Source organism: Passer domesticus, chromosome 9 (assembly GCF_036417665.1).
Source record: "Passer domesticus isolate bPasDom1 chromosome 9, bPasDom1.hap1, whole genome shotgun sequence".
Classification (NCBI taxonomy): Eukaryota; Metazoa; Chordata; class Aves; order Passeriformes; family Passeridae; genus Passer; species Passer domesticus.
Window position 1 is genome coordinate 6848639 of NC_087482.1, and position 16318 is coordinate 6864956.

Consider the following 16318-nt stretch of genomic DNA (forward strand, 5'->3'; position numbering starts at 1 on the left):
AAGACATAAACATCCTAGGTAGAACAGGGCCCACTTTCATCACAACACCCGCCATTAGTGATCAGCCTGGAGACTGCAAAATCACAGGGGATCTCAGGGTGGGCATGGCCTGTGGTGCAGTTTGGGCTGCCTGTCAGCTGATGCCAAATGCCTTCCTGCAGAGGCTGGGCAGAAGCTGCAGCCAGGCCAGGCTGGGAAGCAGCCCTGCAGGGCGTGAAAGCAGCAGCAGGGCAGAGAGGCTGCCATGGATCCCTTCCCACCGTGCCAGGCACGGCGTGTCCAGATGTGCAGCCAAAACCCCGGCTGCTGAGTCCCAGGGGAAGCATGAGGGAAATGCATCCACCACGGCATCATTCCAGATCACTCGGCATCTTCTCCATGTGTTTGGATGCCTCCAGGGACTTACTGTTCCTTCTGGGTTTTTTCTCCATTCTCAGGGGACCTTACGAGAAATATTTCCATTTCCCAGGAATGGGTCCCACAAAAGCAGGGATCAGCCTGTGGGGTCAGCAGGGACACACTACTCACCCCTGCGATGGGAGGCAGGCTTCTCTGTAGGAATCAGCAAAGGAGCTGGAGAAGTCCTCCCTGCAGACACACCTGTAACACAACAGCCACAGAAGCTTATGCCATCTCTGCTGATCTGCACGGGCACCACTGAGCCGCAGCAGCGGTGAGGGGATGGCGCAGGGCGAGGGCACACACGTGCATGTTTCTGTGCTGGCACCTGCAACGCTGCCCCCCTGGCCCAGCTTTGGGCTCTGAGCTGGCAGCTCTCCCAGGGGAAAGGCCTTGACCTACCCTCAGCATCTCCCAGAGCCTCAGTCCTGGATGTGGGACCTTCACCGGCAGGTTCAGCTGCAACGAAAGGCAGGACAGAAGAGCTCCTGTGGCACTGCAGGAGATCCTCAGGCTGCCCACAAGGCTCAGCCCCGGGGCACCGCCCTGGGCCCGGCCCCTTCCCTCTCTGCTCTTCTCTGTGACTGCACAGAGCACACAGAAGGACACACTGGCATTGCACACGGGAGGAAGACTGACAACTAAATGCTCCTTCCTCCCACTGACAGCGATCCTGTGGGATCCCTCAGGGCTCCAGAAGGGAGCAGAGCAAATTTTTCAGCCTTTCAACCCTGACCGACCCTTGAGGAAAGTGGCATGAATGAGCTCTTGCCACATTGACACTGATTATTCTATCAGATAAAACAGATATTCAGAACTTGCCTCCAGCATTTTCCAAGATCTTTAAAGTGTCATTCACCAGTACTTGCAAATAATTTATGTCGCCATCCAAATCTAGAGGGAGTAGAGATCATAACTATTTCCATGCTGAGTTTTATCCCCTTCTGCCTCAGGGAGCTGGGTACAGGAAATGGGAAAGGAAAGGCCATGGGAGCCAGTTGTGAATGGACATGGCCAAAGCTGCACAGGGGCTTGGGGAGCTCTGGGCAGGCTCCTGGCCACTCTCCACCCTCTTTCCCTGCCCTGTGTAACATTCTGGGAGAGGAATGGGAAATGGGGCTACCCAGGGCCCGTGGGGACACTCTCCCTCCCACAGAGGAAACCCTCCCTAATGCCGTGGGCAAAACCATCCCCAGCGCTTCCCAGGGAGCAGGGAGCGCTGTCCCGGGAAAGGGCAGCCAGGCTGCCGGCTCACCTGCTCCCCGCGCTTGCAGTGGAGCAGCCTGGGCAGCCCTGGCAGGCAGGGCCACGGCCAGGAGCAGCAGGAGGAAGAGGCGCAGAGCAAAGGCCATGCTGCCTTGTCCTCCGCCAGTCCTGCAGCTCTTGCTGCCACCGCTGTCCCGACACCGCTGTCCCAATGTCAGCACCGCTGCTGCCACCGCCGCTGCTGCCACAACAGTTGTGCTCAGGGACTGACTGCTGGGTCCTTGTGCTGCTGTGCAACCACGGGGCTCTGGCACCTCTGGCACCTCTGTGACCTCAGGGCCTGCTGAGAGCTCAGCCTGCTGTGACCCCAGAGCCCTGCTGTGACCTCATGGCCTTAGCTGTACCCCCAGAGTGTGCCCCCATCTCTATGAATGGACTGCCCTGATTGTAAATGTTTTGCTTCATCAAAGGGCCATTCACAAAACTTTTTTTTCGCCTACTGACATTGCTGGTCAGGCTGTGTCCCTGGAGATGCTCAGTATTCATACAGAATTCACAGAATGACCAGGTTGGAAGAGACCTTCAAGATCATCCAGTCCAACACATGTCCCAACACCACAACTAAACCATGGCACCAAGTGCCACATTCAGTCTTTTTTAAACCCATCCAGGGATGGTGTCTCCACCACCTCCCCTGGCAGGCCATTCCAGAATTTTATCACTCTTTCTGTGGAAAATATTTTCATGATATCCAACCTACATTTCCCTTGATGCAGCTTGAGACTGTGTCCTCGGGTTCTGTCAGTGCTGCCTGGAGAAAGAAACCAACCCCACCTGACTACAACTACCCTTCAGGGAGCTGTGGAGTGATAAGGTCACTTCGGAGTCTCCTTTTCTCCAGGGTAAACACTCCCAGCTCCCTCAGTCATTCCTCACCAGGGCTTGTGCTCCCAGCCCCTCACCATCCTCGTTGCCCCTCTGGATGTGCTCGAGCGACTCAATGTCCTTCCCAATCTGATGGCCCAGAACTGGACACAGCACTCGAGGTGCGGCCTCACCAGTGCCAAGAACAGGGACAGAATGACCTCCCTGCTCCTGCTGGCCATGCTGTTCCTGACACAGGCCAGGAGCCATTGGCCTCCTTGGCCACCAGGCCACACTGCTGGCTCAAGTTCAGCTGGCTGTGACCAGTGCCCCCAGCTCCCTTTCTGCCTGGCCACTGTCCAGCCACACTATCCCCAGCCTAGAACACTGCAGGTGCTTCTTGTGGCCAAAGTGCAGGACGGGGCACTTGCACCTACTGAGCTTCATCCCACTGGACTCTGCCCATCCCTCCAACCATTCCAGGTCTGCCTGCAGAGCCCTCCTACCTTCCAACAGATCAACACACTCTCCCAGCTTAGTGTTGTCTGCAGATTTGCTAATGAAAGACTCAATCCCCTCATCCATGTTGTCAATAAAAGCATTGACCAGAGCTGGCCCCAGCACAGAGCCCGCAGGGACACCACTGGTGGCTGGCTGCCAGCTGGGTGCAGCACCGTTCACCAGCCCTCTCTGGGCCAGCCATCCAGCCAGTTCTGAGCCCAGCAAAGAGTGTTCCTCTCCAAGCCCTGGGCTGCAGCTTTTCCAGGAGCGTGCTGTGGAAGACAGTGCAAAGGCCTTTCTGCAGTCTAAACAGACACATCCACAGCCTTTCCTGCATCCATCAGGCAGGTCACTTGCTCATAAAAGGAGATCAGGTTGGTCGGACACGACCTACCCCTCCTGAACCCCTGCTGGCTGGCTCTGCTACCCTGGCCATCCTGTAAGTGCTGTGTGATGACACTCAGTATAAACTGTTCCATCACCTCAGTGGGTACTGAGGTCAGACTGACTGGCCTATGATTACCAGGATCCTCCTTCCCATCCTTGTTGTACATGGGCGTCACATTGGGCAGCTTCCAGTCACCTGGAACCTCACCAGTGAGCCAGGACTGCTGATAAATGATGGAGAGCGGCTTCAGCAGCTCATCTGCCAGCTCCCTCATCACCCTGGGGTGGATCCCATCTGGCCCCATAGATTTAGGAACATCCAAGCAGCTCAGCAGTTCTCTGGCTGCCTCCTCTTGGCTAACAGGGCCCATTCTGCTCCCTGACACCATCTACCAGCCCAGCAGGACACTTGTCCTGAGGACAAGTCGTCTTCCTACTAAAGACTGAGGCAAAGAAGGTGTTCAACGCCTCTGCCTTGTCCTCATCTGCAGTTCCTAAGTTCCCTCCCACATCTAATAAAGAACAAAGGTTGGTCTTACCCTTCCTTTTCCTGTTGATATATTTGTAAATACATTTTTTTATTATCCCTTTACAGAAGTCACCATTTTAAGTTCAAACTAAGCTTTGGCCTCCCTAATTTTTTTTTCCTACGTGCTCTAGCAGCTCCTCTAAATAATTCCTGAGAGACTTGACCATTTTGCCAAAGATGATACGTCCTCTTTTTATTCCTAAATTCCTCCAAAACCTCCTTTCCCATCCAGGCTGGGCGTTTGCCTCATTGACTCATCTTTCGGCACCCAGGGACAGACTGTTCCTGTGCCCTCAAGATCTCTGTTTTGAAGCATGCCCACCTTTCCTGGACTCCTTGGTTTTTAAGGGCTGCTTGCCAAGGAACTCTCTGAAGAAGTCTCCTAAACAGGCCAAAGTCTGCCCTCTGAAAGTCATGTGTAAAAGTCTTATTGATCTTCCTCCTGTTTTCACAAAATACCAAGAATTCTTGATACATTGGTGTTCCCCTGTCTGAGACATAACATAAGACAGACCACTCGTGTTTCCTCAGAAAAGCAGCCTTGTTTATTGTCTGGAGTGTTCTTTTATAGCCCATTCCAATCTCCTGGGCCGAGACAGCTCATTGGTCTATCTGTGTGGCCCCAGACTCTGAACCAAGGCAATGTCTGCATCCTAGGAGAGTTCCGATTGCATGTGAGCTTCTGTCAGTCAAACACAGAGGCTAGTTCATGGAGCTGAGCTGGACTGCTTCTTAGAACTTGATTAATGCTGACTACAGATCAGCTTGCAATGCAACAAATTCTATCATTTCATGATCACTGTGCCCCAAGCGGCCTCCAGCCACCACATGTCCCCCCAGCCCACCTCTATCTGCAAACAGCAGATCTAACATAGTCCCTCCCCTGCTGGGCTCACCCACCTGCTGCAACCAACACTTGTCCTCCACACACTCTACAAATTTCCTGGGCTGTTTTTTTTCTGTTGTATTAAGTTCCCAGCAGATGTCTGGCAAGTTGAAGTCGCCTACAAGAACAAGGGCTGATGATCCTGAAACATCCTCTAGCTGTTCATAGAATGAGTTGTCCACCACTTCTTCCTGGTTGGGTGGATGATAGCAGACTCCCAGTAGGATGTCAGCCTTGTTGGCCTTCCCCCTAATTCTCACCCATAGGCATTCCACCTCATCATCATTAGTTTCAATATCCATGGTGTCCAAAGCCTCCCAAATATAAAGAGCCACACCTTCACCTCTTCTCCCTTTCCTGTCTCTCCTGAAGAGCTTGTAGCCATCCAGTGTAGTGCTCCAGCCATGTGAGGCATCCCACCACGTTTCTGTGATGGCAATGACATCACAGCTCTGCTGCTGGACCATGGCCTCCAGCTCTTGCTGTTTGTTACCCATGCTGTGTGCACTGCTATCCATGCACCTCAGCTGGGCTGTTGATTTCATCCCTAACTCAGGCTTACCACCCTTGGGCCTGCTTCCAGACAGCCCAGCTGCATCCCGTTCCCTCTTCAAACCTACTTTAAAGCCCTCTCAACAAGTTCTGCAAGCTCATCAGCTAAAAACCTTCTGCCCTTAACAGAGAGATGGAGCCCATCTGGTTCCAGCAGGCCAGGTGCCATCAAAGCTGCACCATGATCAAAGAATCCAAAATTCTGCCAATGACACCAGCCCTTGAGCCACTTGTTGATGATATGAGCTCTCCTATTGCTTTCACCATTTTTCTCAGCCACCAAAGGGACTGAGGAAAAGACTACCTGTGTCCCTGTCCTATCAACCACTTGTCCCTGGGCCCTAAAGTGACTTTCAATGGTCCTGACACTCCTCTTCTCAATCTCATCACTGCCAGCCTGGAGTTTCAACAGTGGATAATAATCAGAGGACTGAATCAGCCCAGGAAGTCCCTGAGGAATATCCTGCACCTGGGCCCCAGGGAGGCAGCAGAGCTCTCTGTGGGGTGGGTCCCCTTGACATGGGGCCCTCTGTTCCCCTCAGAAGGAAGTCACCCACCACGATTACCCTTCTCTCCTTTTTGATGTTAGAGCTGGCAATCCATGTTACAGATTAATTATAATTGGGAGGCTCTCCGGACAGATAATTTTCTTCTTGATCATTTGGCTGACTCTTTAGATCCAGGGGCTCATACCTATTCTGAAGTGGCCCCTGGCTAGGGGACGGGGGTTGGGAGGAATTTTTATCATAACCTCCCCGTGCAGGGACCATTTCCACTCCCCTTCATCTACCAGGTGTCCTTCTCTTGCCTGACAGTGTGCGGCATAGGAGTCCTGTGACTCTTGCTGGGCCTTCCGTAAGGATGGAAGGGCTGAACTCCACCAATCTATTTCCCTTTCACTTTCCCTGATACTCCTTAGCCTTTAAACTTCCTCCCTAAGCTCGGCCACCAGTGAAAGGAGATCATTCACCTGTTCACACCGCAGGCAGCTTTTCTCCTCACTGCCCCCTGAAACCACTGCTAAGCTCAAACACTCTGCACAGGAATGGGTCAGGACAGACACATCCTTTTTGGAGGGTTCCACTTAGTTACATGCACTTGTACTAACTACAGTTTTCGATTGCGTAAAAACCATTACTACCAGAAAGTCCAAAGCCAAGCAACCAACAGAAACACTGCAAACAACACACAGTAAACCTCCCTAGCAAGAAAACCTGCAACCCTGCCTGCTTGCCCTGCCTGTGCACACTGCCTCGTGAATTGTCCCTCAGAGACATGCCACGGCCCTGTTTGCCCACTCCTGTTTGCCGCAAACCCTAGAGGCCTCTTTTAATCCACCCGCTAACCAAGGAGGGAGGAAGCTGCACCCCATCCCTGCGTAACTCACAGGCTCTTGATGGCTTCCCTCTTTTCCTGGGCATGCCACTGGAGGAGGTCCAGGCCCAGATGGTGCCAGGCAAGGAAATGTCCCTCAGCCCAGGGACGCTCAGCATGGGCTGCCCCATCCTCCCCGGGGACCTGCCACTGGACACAGCAGCCCCTGCCTGGCTCCTGCCTGCCCACCCCGTGGCCATCCCCAGCTGTCCCTGGGCACGCAGCTCAGCCAGTGCTGATCCTGGCTGGACATTGCTGCTGCTACCACCTGGACACTGGGGTGACAGCTCCATCTCTTTAGTGCAAGAGAAGAGCTGGGCCAAGCCCTGCCCACCTTCAGTAGGGGCCAGAGAGCAGCGCCAGTGCCTTCATGGGGAGAGGACCTTGTCTGGCTGCAGGCAGCATCTGCATGGCAACAAGCTGTTAAAGCAGCTGGCACAGGGACATCGGGCATGGGCCTGGAGATGTGCCATGCAATTAGAGGTCCAGTTTTCCCTTAGGTGTTCGGCAGGACACATGAAGGGAGAAAGATACAACTGTGAAAGAGGCCATGGCAAGTGACACAGTGAACAGAGGCTCTGCTATACCTATCATGCACTGATCGTGCCCATCCTGCAAGCAGAAAATCATTGGGATTCATCAAAGTGGAGTCAGGGCATGTGTTCCTGTCTTGCTTTGAACCTCTACAAGATCCGTGGGGAGAGTGAGCCCGTGCTGTGCTGCACTGCTGAGCTGGCAGCACGGTGGATACAGGCAGGATGTCCTCTGTTTCCCCCAGAGCTGGGGCCTGCAGGCACCTTGCCAGCCCTTGGCACAGGCTGTGCCAGCCAACAAAGCCCAGCAGGCTGGGAGGAGAGCCTGGGTGCAGCACAGCTGCTTGGGCAGTGGCTGCTGCCAGGGACAGGGGCCAAAGCCATCCCTGAGCAGCCACTGCCACCCCTGGCCCTCCCTGCCCCGTCACAGCTCCCCCAGCCCAAGGGGACAGGCTCAGGCCCACTAAGGACACACTGGAGCCTTGCTCTTCCCCTCTGTCCTGTCCTCACCATGGGCACCTCGTGCAGTCACTCCTAGGTTTCGGGATGTGTCTCCCATGGAGGGACCCCAGCAGGACTGCTCAGAACCTGAGTGCCCTGAGCCTGTTTGGGATAATTCCCCTGAGCTATGCCGGTCGTGCCTGGGCTGTGTAAGACTAAACATTAAGAATTAAAAGCAATTTTACATTTTATTGCCAAAGTGTCAGAAGATTCTAGGTTTCCCTGACTGTAAAGCTACTTTATCAATTACAGAACTGTTGGAGCAAAGGGGAACAAATATCTGGTGTCTGTATTCTATGAAAAACTCTCCTCAATGCTACAAAGGAAAAATATATCTAAATGTTTTAAAATGAAAGACAAAGATAACATGAGGGTGCTGTTGGTCTGATGAGCCCCATGCCCAGCTGCTGCCTGCCCATGCCTGGCTGTGCCCAGACGAGCAGCTCCGCCAGTGCTGGTGGTAGCACACAGAAACCTGAGCTGAAGCTGGACTCAAGCCTGTGATAGATGAGTAAAGTGACAGTTGACTCTCACAATAAAGGAGAAATATCATGTATATTTGTTAAGAGAAGTTTTTTATATATATAGATATGTTTTACCCCCTGTTGTGTTGTTATCTTGGGATTACATGAGTTTGAGACATTTAAGAGGGTCACCTTGCTACGACAGCAGCACCTGACCTCCAATCGAGATGTAAGGAAGTAAACTCCACCACTGGACATCAAAGAAGGAGTCGATGGACAGAACTTTAAGAAGGGCAAAAGAGTTAAAAGGTGAAACCTCCATTGTGTGGATGAGAATGTGGTGGGAAAAATCCTCTACTCCCGGCACAGAAACATTGTCTTTATTCAGTGTCCTGTTATATTTCTAATAAGGTTTTTAATAAACATCTAAAATTTTTACAAGTAAATATAACTTTTCGAATAATCCATTCCCTGGCTAGAGGGCTGCACCTCCTGTCCTGGATGGGCAGCTAGGCCAGTCCATTCAGGGAGAGACGGATCTGTTCTAGGCAGTGGTTGTAGCATACTTCCAGCTACAAGCTGGTAATACACCTGTGGAAGGGACAAGGGACACTGGCACGGAGATGCACGATGACAGGCCAAGTTCTCCATGACTGAGGTATTTGGCTGGACTAGGGAAGTTCCAGAGGTGCTCCTGTGGAGAGAGGAGGTGGCTGAGGCCCCAGCTGCCAGTGGCACACAGGGACCCTCGTGCACAGCAGGGCCCAGAGCTGGCAAGGCTCCCCAGCACGGCTGGAGCTGCTGGCACAGCTGGGCCCAGCTGGACAGCTGCCCCTCAAGGCCCTGGCCAGCAGGGCACGGCTCTGGGCAGGGTCCCTGGCCAGGAGCGGGCCCCAGAGCGCCTCTGCCTTTCAAGGGCAACCTCGGCCCTGCTCTTTCTCCTCCCCACCTACTTCTGCCTCTGCCCCGTGCCCCTGGGGCTGCTCTTGGCCAGGCAGCCTCAGTGGGAGCCAGCTCTGGCTGCAGCCCCAGCGGGGCCCCCAGGACAAGGCCCAGCAACAGAGAGGCCAATGGAAGCACTGGGCAGCAGCAGAATCCTCAGCAGAGTTGTTTGGACAATCATGGACTGGCCACAGCTCCAATGCAGCCTCAGTGGGAATGGTTCCTGTCTACATTAGACTTTCAAAAGAATCTCTTTCAGGGAAAGATGACCACTCACCATTTCTTCTTCCAGTTACACCAGATTTTGACACAGCACAACATGAGAATAAGGTCCAAAAAAAGCAGGCCAGCCATTAACCCTGCCCAGCAGCCTGTTCCCATATAGAAGACCCTTCCGAGGCCTTTCTGGGCATCATGAACACCTCTTGTGGGGTCGGCTGCATCTGTGGGAGCGATGGGGAGCGTGAGCCCGTGCTGTGCTGCACTGCTGAGCTGGCAGCACGGTGAATACGGGCAGGACGTTCTCTGTTTCCCCCAGAGCTGGGGCCTGCAGGCACCTTGCCGGCCCTTGGCACAGGCTGTGCCAGCCAACAAAGCCCAGCAGGCCGGGAGGAGAGCCCGGGGACAGCGCAGCTGCTTGGGCAGTGGCTGCTGCCAGGGACAGGGGCCAAAGCCATCCCTGAGCAGCCACTGCCAGCCCTGGCCCTCCCTGCCCCGTGACAGCTCCCCCAGCCCCAGGGGACAGGCTCAGGCCCTGTCAGGAGCCAGCGCAGCCCCTGCCCAGTCGGAAGCCAGGGCTGGCTCTGGCCCTGGGCTGGCGGCAGGGCTCCCGCTCGGGGCTGCCCCTGTGCCTTGGGCCTCTGGGCACTCAGGGCCAGCTCCGCAGCAGCTGCAGCGCCAGGGACGTTGCTGCACCAGTCCCGTTTCCCTGGGGCTCTGAACCAGCTCCAGAGGCCTGGAAGCCGAGGCGCCTCCAGCTTTGGCTGCTGCCGGGCCCGGCAAGGGCAGGCCCTGGGGGAAGAGCTGCTGCCACACAGCCCCGGCCAGGGCTGAGCCCGGCACAGCAATTACCTGCTGTGCCTGTGCCCGTGTCTGCCATCGCCTTCCTCCCTGCTGCAGGGGCTGCCAATGAGCCACTGCTTCCTCGGGGAAACACCTCCTTCAGCCCTGCCTTTTGGTCCATCACTTGAGAAACAAAAAAGGACAGTTGGATCAGATGGAATAATTCCCCATTCCTTTGCTGGCATCTTCAGGGCAGCATGCTTATCAAAAATTGGGAAAAGATTTACAAAGTATCTGGGCTTTTGTGACTGGGCCAGGGCCCTCCCTTCCCCAGACAGCTGCCAGTGCTGAGCAGAAATCATGAGGGGATCGTGCAGGGCAAGAGGACACACGTGCATGGTTCTGTGCTGGCACCTGCAGCGCTGCCTACTTGGCCAAGCTTTGGGCTCTTGAGCTGGCAACTCTCCCAGGGGAAAGGCCTTGACCTACCCTCAGCATCTCCCAGAGGCTCAATCCTGAACGTGGGTTGGGAAGCCAGATCACTTTCACCAACCGGGTTAGCTGCAAAGAAAGGCAGGACAGAAGAGCTATTCTGACACTGTTGAAGATTCTCCTTCAAGCCCAAGTACCTGGGAGGGCACCTGGGTGACTGGTGCCCTCCAAGGCACTCCATCAGCTCTGCCTCCCACTCAGGAGCAGGGGGACCTCATGCCTGCAGTGGTCCCACACTGGGATGGAAGGGGCCCCTTGGGGGGCTGTGTGGGCAGAAAGGACTCCCTGGAGCTGCCAGCAGCTCTAAACCCAGCCCCAGGCAGGGCCAGGGCTTGGCAGTGGCAGCAGGAGCAGCTCAGGCTCCTTGGGGCTGGCAAAGGAGCTGCCAAAGGCTCAGCCCCGGGGCACAGCCCTGGGCCTGGCCCCTTCCCTCTCTGGCCTTCTCCCTGGCTGCACAGAGCACATGGAAGGACACACTGGCATTGCACAGGGGAGGAAGATGGACAGCTAAATGCTCCTTCCTCCCACTGACAGCCATCCTGTGGGATCACTGTTGGGTACAAGAGTAGAAATTTGGAGGCTAGGATTTCCACAATCCATCAAACTTCAGAGGATCTCAAGGGAAATGACAGAGGAATATTACTCTGGACAATGATTACACTTGGACTATGATTGCTCTGTTAGCAAAGAGTTGCTGAAAACCTACCATCACCAAGCTCCAACATCCTTAAACTGTGCTTTAACAGCGTTTCCCAGTGATGGAAGTCACGTTCCCAATCTAGAAAGGAGCACAGATGAGAACTGTTCCATGCTGTGCTGGGATCCCCTTGTATAGGGAACCGAGCACTGCAAGGGGGTCAGGTAATGCTGTGTGCCTGCACTGCCAAGTAGCAGAGCGGGCAGCTGAAGCCTCAGCAGGGCTCAGGCCCAGAGGCACAGCAATTACCTCCTGGGCCTGTGCCTGGCATCGCCTCCCTTCCTGGAGCAGAGGCTACCATGGAGCCACTGCTTCCTCTGGGAAACTCAGCCTTCAGCACAGGCTCTCCTTCCATGTCTGCAGAAAGGAAAAAGGACAGGTGAATTAGGTGGGGTTGTTTCCCAATGGGAATGTGGCATCCTCAGGAGGCAATGCTTGTCTAAGTAATGGATAAGATTTAGGAGAAAGACCAGGGCCCTGCCTCCTCCAAAGAGCTGCCCCTCCAGATGCGCTCACAGACTGGGAAAGTGCAGGGGATCTCAGGGTGGGCCATGGTGCAGTTTGGGCTCCCTGTCAGCTGATGCCAAATGCCTTCCTGCAGAGGCTGGGCAGAAGCTGCAGCCAGGCCAGACTGGGAAACAGCCCTACTGGGCGTCAAAGCAGCAGCAGCAGCAGCAGGGCAGCGAGGCTGCCATGGATCCCTTCCTGCTGTGCCGGGCACGGCGTGTCCAGATGTGAAGCCAAAGCCCCTGGCTGCTGAGTGCCAGGGGAAGCATGAGGGAAATGCACCCACCACGTTGTCTCTCCAGGTCACTCCAGATCCTGTCCATCTGTTTGGATGACTCCAGGGACTTGCTGTCTCCTCTAGGTTTGTTCCTCCCTCTCGGAGGACCTTAAGAAAAGCATTTGCATTTCAGGTGAATGGATCCCACAGAACTAGGGCTCAGCCTGTGGGGTCAGCAGGCACACACTACTCACCCCTGAGATGGGAGCGGGGCTTGTGTGCAGCAACCAGGAAAGGAGCCTGAAAAGTCTTTCCTGCAGACACACCTGTAATTCAACAGCCACAGGAGCTCCTGTCACCTGCTTCCTGCCAGGTTCTCAATGATTATTCTTTTAGCAACATTGACAACATACCTGCTGGAGGGTTAAGACCCTGGAAATCTTCATTAAGCCAAGCTGCTGAAGAAGCCTTCCTAGCATCCTCGTCTAGAGGCGAGCACAGATCATATCAGACCCATTTCCATGGTGTGCTGGGATTCCCCTCTGCCTTAGAGAACTGGGCACTGCAAGGGGGTCGGGTAAGGCCTTGGCTGCCAGATGTCAGTGGACAAGGCCAAAGCTGCACAGGGGCCTGGGGAGCTCTGGAATGGCTCTGGTCACTCTCCACCCTCTTTGCAGGCCCTGTGCAACATCCCTGGATGGGTGGCTGGAGGAGCCCAGGGACCATGGGGGCTCTCTCACTCCCACAGGGGAAACCCTCCTCAAAGCCCTGGGCAAAACCATCCCCAGCACTTCCCAGGGAGCAGGGAGCGCTGTCCCGGGAAAGAGCAGCCAGGCTGCCGGCTCACCTGCTCCCCGCGCTTGCAGCGGAGCAGCCTGGGCAGCCCTGGTAGACAGGGCTACGGCCAGGAGGAGCAGGAGGAAGAGGCGCAGAGCAAGGGCCATGCTGCCTTGCCCTCTGCCAGTCCCACAGCTCTTGCTGCCACCACTGTCCTGACACCGCTGTCCCAACGTCAGCACCGCTGCTGCCACCGCCGCTGCTGCCACAACAGTTGTGCTCAAGGACTGACTGCTGGCTCCTTGTGCTGCTGTGCAACCGCGGGGCTCTGGGACCTCTGGGACCTCAGAGCCTTCTGTGACCTCATGGCCAGGGTGGAATTGTTTTTGGAGCTGGATCTGCCTTCTTAGGAAGGGAGCTCATCCTGCCCAGCTGCTCTGCCCAAGGGCTGTGACACAGTCCCAGCCCAGCTGATCTCACAGGCTGGGGCATGAAGAGATGCAGAGCAGCTCTGCCGAGAAGGACTTGGTGTTGCAGCTAGATGAGAGGCTGGACATGAGGCAGCCATGTGCATTCAAAGGAGAGTGCCCAGCAGGTTGAAGGAGGTGATTCCACCTCTCTGCTCTGGTGAGACCCCACCTGGAGTACTGTGGAAGAGGTTTTACAGTGGCCTCTGTGAGACATCGAGAAGTTTGATAACAAGATCCATGTTTACCCCTGGAAGAATTTCCTACCAATGTTTTTGACATGAAAACCAAGAAAGAAAGATAAATAAGAGAAACCTGCAACTCCCTATTCCAATGAGCATTTTGCTTGTCTCTCGTGACCAATGAATAAAGTATAAACTTAAGAGCTTTGTAAGAATGGAGAAAAAGCATGCAGGCTAGAATTAAAACAGGGTTTGAAGCCTTCTGGAAATGGAGTGTGTTGCTTTGTAGTGTCTCAGTCTCTCCCACGACAGAGTACTGCATCCAGCTCTGGGTCCCCAAGACAGGAAGGACATGGACCTGTTGGATCAAGTCCACAGGAGGGACAAAATGCTCTGAGGGCTGGAGCCCTTCTGCTTTGGAGACAGGCTGGGAGAGCTGGCAGTGTTCAGCCTGGAAGAGAGAAGACTCCAGGGACACCTGATTGCTGCCTTTCAGGGCCTTATGGGGGCTTGTAAAGAGATGGGACAGAATTTTTAGTAAAGTCTTTTGTGACAAGACCGAGGGTCTTTTAAACTAAAAGATGGTCAATTCAGACTAGATGAAAGAAACACATTTTTTACACTGTTTGTTATGAAACCCTGGCACAGGTTACCCATAGAGGTGGACATCCATCCCTGCAGACATTCAAGCTCCTACTCTGAGCAACCTGACCTAGTTCAATGTGTCCCTGCTCACTGCAGGCCATTGGGACTAGATGGCCTTTAAATGTCCCTTCCAAGCCAAGCCATTCTGTGCTCCTGTGCACCATCAAAGCAGTGCTGCATTAGTGCTGGGCTGATTGTGCTGGCACCTGTATTTTGGTACTTGTGCCATTTAGCAATTGGCCATGAGAGGATTGATGGGCTGGGCAGTGAAGTCTGCAAATAACACACAGTGTGCTCAAGGAGAAAAAGGAGAGCAACACGGCTTCCAGTTCAGATAAATGCCAGCATTTTGCTGCCCATTCCTGGTTAGAGAAATAAAGGAATGTCCTGAAGATCCCTTCATGTGGGTTCATTATTGGCCGTATCAGTACTTGTGTTCTGTAAAACAGGTAAGTTGTTACAGCTTCTTGCCACATTTATCCCTGGATAAACCCCAAATACTGCATTGCTCCTTGTCTACTTTCTTCCAAGTCAAGGCAAATTTTGTTCATTACTGTGTGGGACATAGTCATCTGTTCACAAGCAAATTCCTCTTGCCACTCTCACAATGGCAAGACTGCTTTGTTGATTTGCTCTAATTGGACTGTAATTAAGGCTACCTCTCACTAGAATTAAAGCTGATGCATTGGGAGGCAAAGTGTTGAGTCATTTCTCCTGGAATCTGGCACTGTAGAGAGTTTTTTCTGTAAGTAAATGACATCTGAAGACAGGTGTAGTCTACCATACTTCTGGCATACTAGAAGTGAGAAAAAACCCTTTGAATCAGGATTTTATCCTTTCTTCTTTCTCCTCCTCCTCCTAGGAATTTTAATCTCTGAGGTCTAAGCTCTTCAGCTGCCTCACAAACATTCTTTTAATTCAGGCAGGCATCCATGCATTGAGCCACAAATCAGGACCGTGGTGTGAACCTTGAAGCAATGTAGGTTTATAGCACTGAAAATAATAATCCAATACCCAGTTAAGCTAAGCATTTCCCAAAAACTCCACATGTCCTCAGATATGTTTCAAAAGGAATCACCGTTATAGGTGGGAGTGGGCAGAAAGAGTGTCATCAAAATAAAAAATTCAGCTTTCTGAGATCTTTCTATTCCTATAAAAAGAGAGTCGAAGTTGTTCATGTATGGAACATTAACTAGGAAGTGAATGACAGATTGTGAAAATAATTACTTGGGGAATGAATAACCATAAATAATAACAAGTTTACATATAGGTAATAAGTAAACCATCATGCTAAGAAAAAAAACAGACCTGCCAAAATAAAAACCAATAAGGCTGTTTCATATGTCTGAATAGAAAAAAAAAATACTGAAAAGAATCAGAGATCCTCAAGGGCATTGCTATATATAGAAACTTCCAGCTATTCGGAAAAAATGAAGGAAACTGTAGTGTGCAATAAACAGAGGTAACCTGGAATTTATTGGTGGATATGTTGCAGAATTTCGGAGAGCAGACTGGAAAAGCATAGGGGCTGATCAGACCACGTGTGGCCATTTACAGCAGTCTGAGGGATGTTTCTGGGACCAACTGCAGGAAGGAAAAGCAGCACACAATTCCTGGGACAATCTCTTTGCTGGCTGTGGACTTTTTGACAGTCTGTCCCCTGGGGCTGGGGGAGCTGTCACGGGGCAGGGAGGCCCAGGGCTGGCAGTGGCTGCTCAGGGATGGCTTTGGCCCGTGTCCCTGGCAGCAGCCACTGCCCAAGCAGCTGCGCTGCCCCCGGGCTCTCCTCCCGGCCTGCTGGGCTTTGTTGGCTGGCACAGCCTGTGCCAAGGGCCGGCAAGGTGCCTGCAGGCCCCAGCTCTGGGGGAAACAGAGAACGTCCTGCCCGTATCCACCGTGCTGCCAGCTCAGCAGTGCAGCACAGCACGGGCTCACGCTCCCCATTGCTCCCACAGATGCAGCCGGCACCACAACACGTGTTCCCGATGCCCAGAAGGGCCTCGGAAGGTGTTGCTATTTTTGGAACCCTCTGTTTGCATGGGATAAGGGCAAGTTTGGCTATCTGTTTCTGCCAGGAAATTATTTGAAGAGCTCATCCGAGCCTTGACTCAGAGCTTCTCCATTGCAGTTCATGTTGTAATAAATAGGTGTGATTCCTGCTGATAAAATTGTAAAGTAATGAATATTGATATAA

General features: G+C 53.4%; 1 protein-coding gene across 1 annotated transcript in view; it reads right to left on the reverse strand.

Annotated features, from left to right (window-relative positions):
• The window catches only part of LOC135308315 (IQ motif and SEC7 domain-containing protein 1-like), a 171876-nt gene that overhangs the window by 82016 nt on the left and 73542 nt on the right, over positions 1 to 16318 (reverse strand). The gene's annotated exons all lie outside the window — the stretch shown is intronic.